We start from the raw sequence: 10,089 nt of genomic DNA, 5'->3' as shown, positions 1-10,089 counted from the left end.
GATGAATATCCCATCAACAAAGGACAAGACCCTTTCTAGAATATAACAAATTCTACTCCAACATAAGATCATGGGGGTTTCACTAGAGATATTGAATAAGAGATAGACTTCTACTGCTGCATTAAAAGCATTGGCATGTTCTTCATTTATTGATGTAAACTCTCTATGACGCCACCACAACCAACAAAGGTGTAAAAAGTTGTTTGCAATGCATGGATTTTTAGGATTGTCCTTTGAGAAAACAGAATTAAAGTATGGAAGCAAGATCTGCTAACTCCTGAGGGAATCTTGATGAAAAATAACTGTAAAATATTTGGGCAAGCTTATATGCAAAAACTCATGCTTCCTTATGGGTTTATGTACAGAAATAAGCACGAATTAAGTGGTAAAGAGGCTTCTGGAAACAAGAGGGACAGAGAGGCAGTGGAAGTGAAAACTTCTAGTGTTGTGTCTGCTCCATCTCAGAATGGGAATGGCGAAGGTGTTGTAAGAGGAGCTGAGAAGGGTGTTGGAAAAAGTGGGGGTGTTTACATTCCACCATTTAAGCTGGCTCAAATGATGAAAGATGTGGAAGACAAGAGCACTGTGGAATACTAGCGCATGACATGGGATGCCCTTCAGAAGAGTATCAATGCGTTAGTAAACAAGGTAAATGCATCTAACATCAAGAACATCATTCCAAAGTTGTTTGCAGAGAATCTCATCTGTGGGAGGGGTCTATTTTGTAGGTCTTGTATGAAATCCCAAATGGCATCCCCTGGATTTACAGATGTTTTGTTGTGTTGGTTGTTGTGGTAAATACAAAATTTCCTGAAGTTGGCAATCTGCTTTTGTGAAGAATTATTTTGCAGCTTAAGAGGGCATACAAACGCAATGACAAGCACATGTTGATAGCAGCAGCCAAATTCATAGCTCATTTAGTGAATCAACAAGTTGCACATGAGATCATTTCCTTGGAACTTCTCACCCTTTTACTAGAGAACCCCACAGATGACAGTGTAGAGGTTGTTGTTGGGTTCGTGAAAGAATGTGGTTCTTTGTTGCAAGACCTTTCACCCAAAGGTCTCTATGGGATTTTTAAAAAGATTTAGAGGTATTCTCCATGAGGGGGAAATTGACAAACGAGTACAGTTTTTAATTGAAGGCCTTTTTGCAATTCGCAAAGCTAAGTTCGAGGGTCATCCAGCTATGCGTCCAGATCAGTTAACACATGAAGTTTTCCTAGAAGATGAACTTGATCAATAAGCTGGTTTGGATGTTTTCAAGCCAGATCCTGATTTCTTAGAGCATGAGGCAACCTATGAAAAACTGAAGAAAGATATCCTTAGAGATGCTTCTTCAGATGAAGCATAAAGGGAGAATGATTCAGGTGATGATTCAAATGATGATGATGAAGAGGAAGGTGAGGAAGCACTGAGAATACAGGATGAGACAGAGACAAACTTGGTCAATTTAAGACGTACAATTTATTTGGCAATCATGTCAAGTGTTGATTTTGAGGAAGCTGGTCATAAGCTACTAAAGATCAAGCTTGAACCTGGTCAAGAGAGAACATACCTTCGTTATTATGGTCTTCTTGGGCAAAGATTCTATATGATCAATAAAATTTATGAGGAATTTTTTGATAAGGGTTTTGTACAACAGTATTCTATGATACACAGACTGGAAACAAATAAACTACGTAATGTTGCAAAGTTTTTTGCCCACTTACTTGGCACAGATGCTCTTCCATGGCATTGTCTTGCTTATATACATCTAACAAAGGAAGATACTACTTCCTCTTCCCATATTTGTATAAAGATTCTCTTGCAGGAGCTGGCAGAGCAGCTTGGTATATTGTTGCTTAATGAAAGGTTGAACAATCCAACAATGCAGGAGTCTTTTGATTCAATTTCTCCAAAGGACAATCCCAAAAATTCACGGTTTGCTATCAATTTATTTACTTCTATTGGTCTTGGTGGTATCACTCAGAGTTTACGTGAGTATTTGAAGAATATGCCAAGGCTTGTAATGCAGCAGCAAAAGTCTATTCCTGAGTCAGATGAATCTACCTCTAATGATGATTCTTCTAGTTCATCAGGTTCATCAGATTCTGATACATCAAACTCAGATTCTGAGAGTGAAACTGACAGTGAGAGCAGTAAGGAGTCACCAAGAAAGAAAAATAATTCAAAGCATGACAATGAGTATGAAAAAACAAGAAGAAAGAAAAGGGTGAGGGCATCTGACTCGGAGGATGGAAGTGACAGTGAAAAAATCAGAAGGAAAAAGAAAAGGAATTTAAAATCTTTCTAGTCAATTATTCAAGGCTCCAGTAGACACCGTTTTCCTGGAATGTGACAAACAAAAGAATCACTCCCAAGTGCTTTGGTTTTATAATAGATGATTATAAGTTGCTACAATGTTGTCTTATGTATTTTAATAGCCATGGGTTTTAGAGTTATGTACTTAACAGGTAATGGATAAACAGTGTTAGGAGGAGGAAATATTGAAGGCCAAGTGCAGATTGTGATAATACTAGATCAATGAATCCTATTATTTATTGAGTATTTCTTGTTTTCCATGTTGTGTGATGTACCATAAGCAAACTAGAAATCTAAATTCAGTAAGATGCTTTGTTCAATGATGATAATTTCTATTTTCTTGCATGTGAAGAAAGACCATGTCAGACAATATCAACGAACAACAAAATAAGGAGACAATTGCTAGATTGTGGTCTAACTTGAAAAGAAAAGGTGATGGAAAATGTTATTGTCCATGCAAAATTTGTAAGGGGTTAAAGACTAGAAGACTTCTAATCAAAAAAATGAAGAAACATTGTAGGTTGCATGGTCACATTGAATGTGGACATGATTATCATCCATTGGTAAGTTTTTCATTATATCGTTTTGACAATTTATATACATAATAAATCACGTGATGATGAGATCATGATCACGGTTTATTTATGTTTATCAATTTTATATAGGTCGAGCACCCCAGAGCGAATGGTATGGATCAACACAACCCTGAGAATATGGTTTTCAAAGTGGACGAACATGGAGGTGTGAATATTGAAGCCGAAGATAATGATCCCATGGAAGATGATGATCATGAGCCAGAAAACACAATTGAAGATGATGGTACAAATACATTGATCCATGACTCATTTAGTACTCGCGCATCTGATCATGATGATGAAGATGACCTTGATGTTGTTCATGATGTCCCTCTACTTGAGAAGGCATCTGAGGCCCTTTACGAAGGCTCGCAGGCAACTCTTCTCTCTGTTGTATTGTTGTTGGTGAACTTGAAGGTTATGAATGGTTTATCCAACATAACAATGTCACGTATGTTAAGGTATGTCATATATGTCATAATAAACTGTGAATCATGTTGTGCCATTAATATTCTTTATTACAACAAATTATATTTTTTTGTTGTAGATTGATAGGTGATTTTTTGTTACCACCATCAAATATTCTACCTCGCTCATACCGAGAATTATCTGTCGTTATGAAAGATATTGGAATGCAGTATCAAGCAACAGATGCTTGTCCCAATGATCATATTATATATCACAAACAACATGAATTTGAACTGAATGCCCTGAATGTCATATCAGTAGATATCGAACAGATCAAATAATAAAAAGGGTTCCTCGCAAGGTTCTTCGCTATATTCCCATTATTCCATGTATGCAATGATTATTCAAGTGCACTAGCTTGGCATAATTTATGGATTACCATGCACGCAATAGAAGTCGAGATGACATTATTCGAATGTCTGCAGATGGTTCAGCATTTATGGACATAGAGGAAAAGTGGCCACACTTTAAAGAAGAACCTTGTAATCTCAGGCTTTCATTGGCAGCGGACGGTGTCAATCCATTTGGAGAGATGAGATCTGTTTACTCAGTGTGGCCTGTTTTTGTTATCAACAATAACATTCCTCCATGGATGTCAATAAAGAGGGAGCACATAATGTTGGCAATGACTGTTCCAGGTATTTTATCATTTAAATATAGTCGTCTAAATTTAATTATAAATATTGCAGTAAAATGGTCATAATAATTATGTAATGTTTTTGTTCATTCGATTAGGTAAGTACCAAGATAAAGATATGAATGTATATATCGAGCCTCTTATCGACGAGTTGTTGGAGTTATGGAATGGTGTCACTATGTATGACATCTCTAGACCCATAGGACAAAGACAATTTCAATTCCATGCGATGCTTCTATGGACAATACACGATGCCCCGGGGCTAACACATTTTTGTGGTATGTTATAGTGTTTAAGTTGTGCATGAACATTATAATTCAAAAAATTATCATATTTAATCCAATTATACATTTTTGTGGTACGTTATAGTGTTTAAGTTGTGCATGAACATTATAATTCAAAAAATTATCATATTTAATCCAATTATACATTATCTTGTAGGTCTTCAAATAAAGGGAAAATTTGCATGTCCTATTTGTGGTCCAAAGATGAAATCTCGTCATTCAAAAATTTTACGAAAGCAGGTGTTTGATGAGTATAGGCACTTTCTCCACAAAAATCATAAGTATCAAAATATTGAAAAACATCTTTTCAATGGGAAAGAAGATAATACATCAAAGCCATGAAGAATGACACCTCACCTGTGGAAGTTGGAATATAATATAATTGATCGTCAAGGTAATGCCATTCCATCTATTGGTTTGTCATAAAACATCTTTTCTATTTTGTTTTGTTTACTGATGATGTGATTGATGATCATGAAGGTCGTGAAGGCATAAAAGACCACCTTCCTAAGGGACTAAAAAGTTGTCCCCAACAATTTAGTAGGTTGCCCTACTACAGGCAGTTACAAATTGTTCATTTGTTTGATAGTATGCATATTGGAAAGAATATAACAGAGACAGTATGGAAAATATTGGATGGAAGGCGTGACAAAGAAAAAATTGTCAAAATATGTAGTGACATTCAGGATTCCAATCATGCAATGATAAATGTCGTTCAATCAAATAGCCATGGAGACCATATTAATATAAGTGAGCTTCCTTGGTTATTAACGGACCAGCAAAGCAATGCTATAAAAGAAGTCATATGGAAAATTCGATTTCCCACAAGATTTGTTGCGAACATAAACAATCTCATATCAAAGAAAAGTGAATTTGGGCTAGAAATGAAAATGCATGATTGGCATACCTTCATTAAGGTAATTCATGTTCTTGTGTTTTTAGTATGTATTTAAATACTGCACGTACGTGTACTTTTCATTATATTACAAAAAAATGAAAAGATAATTTTATAATTGTTGCAGTACGTTCTACCTCTATCTCTCCCAGATGACTTCGACAATAATGTCAAGCAAGTCATATATGATCTTGGAAAATACATGAGGTAAGTAGTGATATTTGTTTAGTTCGTTGTATAGATATTATATTTGCGATTTGTTTTACTTGTTATGTAATATATATTTTTGCGTCTTGAATACCTTGTAGGTGGTTGTCATGTAAAGAAATCCATAAAGACAATATAAAATATTGGAAGAGAAAAATTCCTCATTTAATGTGTGAAATGCAAAAGTGTCTACCTCCAGCTTTTTTCAATGCACAAGAACACTGCCTCATACACCAGGTTGAGGAGATTGAATTGTGTGGATCTATACACACTAGGTCAATGTGGATGGTTGAGACGCACTTGAAATTTTTTAAGGCTTTGGTTCGACAAAGAGCACATCCTGAGGGTTCTATGGTGGAGGGATATATGGTATACCAGACTATGGTGTACATTTCTGAATATCTTCCTAAGTTTGCAGCAAAGATCCACGTGGATCGCATTTAGGATCCCAACACCATTAACAAATTCGAAGGGGAGTACTTGATGGGGAAAGGTAGATTGAGGAAAGTGAGAGGTAATTATAAAATGTTATTGTAGTTAATTAATTCTTAATCTTCAAAATAAATCGATTGTAAGACATCTATTTATTTTTTGTACAGTTGGTCGAGAGTGGGATGCACTACATTGGTATATTGCAAACAATATTGATTGGATGACGGTATGGATTGAACGTTGTCAACATTTTGGACGCACGTTAACATGGGAAGGTGTGGCTTCATTGGTTAAAGAAGCACATCGTAATGGAGATTCCAATGTTACGCAAAGGGAAATTGATTTAGCATATGGTTTAAGAGATAAACAGGTACGTATAAATTTATTAATCACCCATATGTTTATCAACTCACAATGCAATAAATTTTACATGTTTGACATATCGTAGGTCAAACACCACAACGCTATGTGCTGCAATGGTCATAAATTTCGCATAAAAAAGTTGGATGATGTGATTCTGACATCACTGCAGTCTTTGAGGTGACAAATATTTCATCGAGAAATGGCATTCATCCTCAACAGTCTCAAAATCGATACTATGGCATTTTGGATGATATACTTGAGTGTGACTTTAATTCCTTCAAATTAGTTTTGTTCATCATCAAATGGTACAGGCTACGATTGAATAAAAATGATCCTGATAGAACTGTTATTGAACATGATAATGGTTTTATAATGCTAAATACAAGGTCATTTGAACCAGTTGGGGATGAGCCCTATTTTCTTCCAAGCCAATGTAAGCAAGTATTTTACTTAGAGGTTCCACATAAACCGGGTTGGTCATTTGTTGTTAAACATGATCCAAGAGGAAGGATGATAAAGTATAATGTGATGGAAGAAGAAGATACCGAAGAAGTAGAAGATGAAGTGGATGATGATCACGATCGACAATTTCTCAATGACGATGAAGAAGAACAAGAAGAAGAAGAAGATGATGATGATGATGATGATGATGGTGATGGTGATGGTGGTGGTGATGGTGATGGTGGTGGTGATGGTGGTGATGGTGATGGTGATGGTGATGGTGATGGTAATGGTGATGGTGGTGATGATGATGATGATGATGATGATGATGATGATGATGATGATGATGGCGATGATGACCTTGATGTTCATGATGATGAAGAATGAAATGTATGAGGTATGCGATTAGTATATTATCTATTTAATATTGACTTCTTGATAGAATTTTTTTTACATAATTAATTCATTATGTTTTGAATTCTAATGCCATTACATAATTAATTCATGATGCACCTTTTAATATGGAGATGGAGATAGGGAGAGTGACTATTTATGTGACAATTTTTAAACTGTGTTTATTTATGGAAATTGGATTGTTTATTAGCTATGTGATGGATGTTGATTTAAAATACATATGTGATGGATCACATGTTTATGATGATGCATGTGATATTTTTTGAACTTTGTGTTTATTTATAGAACATAGATTGTTTATTACCTATGTGATGGATGGTGATTTATGATACATATGTGATGGATTACATGTTTATGATGACACATGATATGTGATGCTAATTGTGATGCTCAATTACATATATGATGACACATCATGTGATGCTTCTGATACTTATGATATGTATGTATTTATTGTTTATCAACTTACAAATGTAGTAATGCTTATGATGCTCAATTGATGGTGTTGATTTCAGGTATAGTCCCTATGTGATGTTGTCACCCTTGGTGGGAACAGGTCGTTGACTACAGATATCGTCAACCATTTAGTTGAGGATCCTGCATAGTCTACATAAAGTAAAGGTAAGGAATTAAAAAATTTACAATGATTTTGATGACAATATCTTTTTATTATTTAATACTCTTTTTGTCTACAAAGTTCATGTTGTTCATGTTGTGTACTATGTAATTTTTAGCTAACATAAGATAACTGAATTACATCGTACAGGACCCTGAACCCCTTTGACGAGGATCCTGCACAGTCTCATGGATGGACAGGTATAACTAGTCAATACACCCTATAGAAACAGTTTATTTTTTTTAAATTACTTGGAAAACAAACTTGCTCAGTTTTTCAAACCTCAACATTAGCAACAAATCTAATATAGTTATCAACACTTGAGACCCCGGTTGGACTTATTCCAATTTTCATCCCAAAATCAACTTTAGGGCTGACTTCTTCATCAACATTACCATCATTTGCAAAATTTCTCTCTCATTACCAATTAAGTCTCTCATTTCATGGAGTGTAGGTACCCCCAAATAGGTATTTGTCAGATCTATCTTCGTCGAGTGAGGAAAATGTAGTAATAGAAAATGAAAGTGACACATGTAGTAGGTCTACAATAGGGAGATCAACAAGAGATTAGAAGATTAGAAGAAAATTCAATAAACTCATGAAATTTTTCCTTGCTCAAGGGGGGTCATGTTCTTATGATGATGAGACCAAAGGTGACATTGAGGTGCCACTGAGGTACAGACATCTACAGAAACAATGGGTTCCCAAGGAACTTCCTCCAATAAACACTAATTTTTGTGTTAACGATAGGATATATCGCATAGCACCTTTGTCGTTACATGGTTTAGGCTTATTTTCCATGGACGGCATAAAGGTCTGTTACAATAGAGTTGCAGAATTGATGATGTTTGTTGGACCTTATTACAATTACAATCATTGGATGCATATTGTTAAATATAAAAAAAGTATGTGTTGGTATGCACTGTCAGCAAATTATATACAACAGAAAGATAATGATCAAAGTAAACATGGTTGTATACATTGATGGTCGGCCAAAAGCAACAGGGAATATTGCAGGTTTTATAAATAGTACGCAACCTGCGTCAACTAATAAATAATACAATTGCATATTTGAGGCGCGCGAGGGAAATCGTGTATTTGTATGTGCGATAAAATCAATAAGTGCAGGCGAAGAGCTTATAATCGATTACAGTTTGAATCGTATAGATACAAACAAAGTTAATATCATGGGGGTGGTACGTACTAAATACCATTTAAATTAACCAACCTCCAATTAATGAATTCAATATACCATTTTATTATGAAGTTTTTTTGCTAAGTCTATTGGTTTAATTTCGCTAACGTTTTTTATATTTTTTCTTTGTCACTGGCCGACATGGATCCATCACATATCGCAGACAGAGATGTAGCTTGCGACACTTCTACTGAGCATGTAAAGCTCATTGTAATTGTACAAATTAGATAGAAGCAAACTGTTACATTATATGTTCTTTTTTTTAGTGATTTATACTAATTTTGTAATTGTTAATGATATTCTTGATACAGACGGATGTTTAGGGAAAGGGAAAGGGAGTTGAAATACCTGAGCACCTTTCTAGGGATGTGGAATCATTAGGGTTAGGCAATGATGACCCTGAAGATCCCACAGACCTTATGAAATTATTTAAAATGCCTCTTATAAAAATTAGAAAAGAGATTGTTGCTTTGGCAGCCGTGCATCCTATCATTGATGAGATACGAGAGAGGGTGGAATTATTGATTCGGACAGCAGAAAACTTGCAAGTAAGCAGTAATGAAAGCTTTAATTATAACAAAAGTTCAATAATGGTTTATATTTTATTCTCTTTTATGTCATTAACTAAAATATGTACGTGTTGTTTTTACAGCAAGTTATTCGCCCTCATCAAAGTCGTTCCCACGATCAGGATGTTGCAGGATCTTCAGGTGATGGCGATTTTCTTGTATTATCACTTGCTTGGCTTATCACTCTGAGTACCCAAAACACATCATACTTGATACTGTCAATTTTCAAAATAAAGGTTCATCCTTGTTTACAATTCTTGCACTTTTCATATATTTAATGTTTGATATATTTAATGTATTATTCTTTAGGTGTTGTCAATGTTACTGTGCAAATGTCGCTGCCGCCTCATCAGAGGTTACCCTCACCTGTATTGCCGACTATAATGTCAGCAACATGTAGCATGCAGACATCCTCTAGTGCACATCATATTGGCCTGCCCATTGTTGGTAGATCCCTCTTTTTCTCTATCTTTTGTCATGTGTTTATTTCCCTTCAAGCATTTTTTCTTGAATTCTAATGCCATTTCATAGTGGATTCATTTTTTGCAGGAGGAGATGCACATGAGGATGTGCCAGAGGCGACTACTGCTGATAACATACCATCATTTCCTAGATCTTCTCATATTGCTAGTACGGGAACGTTGCAGGCCACATTGGTGATGAGCGACGAAGAAATGATTCCCTTAAAGA

At 35.4% G+C, this 10,089-nt stretch overlaps 1 pseudogene; it reads left to right on the top strand.

Annotated features, from left to right (window-relative positions):
- Positions 1 to 513: 513 nt before the first annotated feature.
- On the top strand, positions 514 to 2,157 carry LOC131857305 (uncharacterized; annotated as a pseudogene).
- The last annotated feature ends 7,932 nt before the right edge of the window (positions 2,158 to 10,089 follow it).

The sequence above is a fragment of the Cryptomeria japonica genome, chromosome 8, assembly GCF_030272615.1.
Source record: "Cryptomeria japonica chromosome 8, Sugi_1.0, whole genome shotgun sequence".
Taxonomy (NCBI): Eukaryota; Viridiplantae; Streptophyta; class Pinopsida; order Cupressales; family Cupressaceae; genus Cryptomeria; species Cryptomeria japonica.
This window is presented reverse-complemented; position numbering and strand designations above follow the sequence as displayed.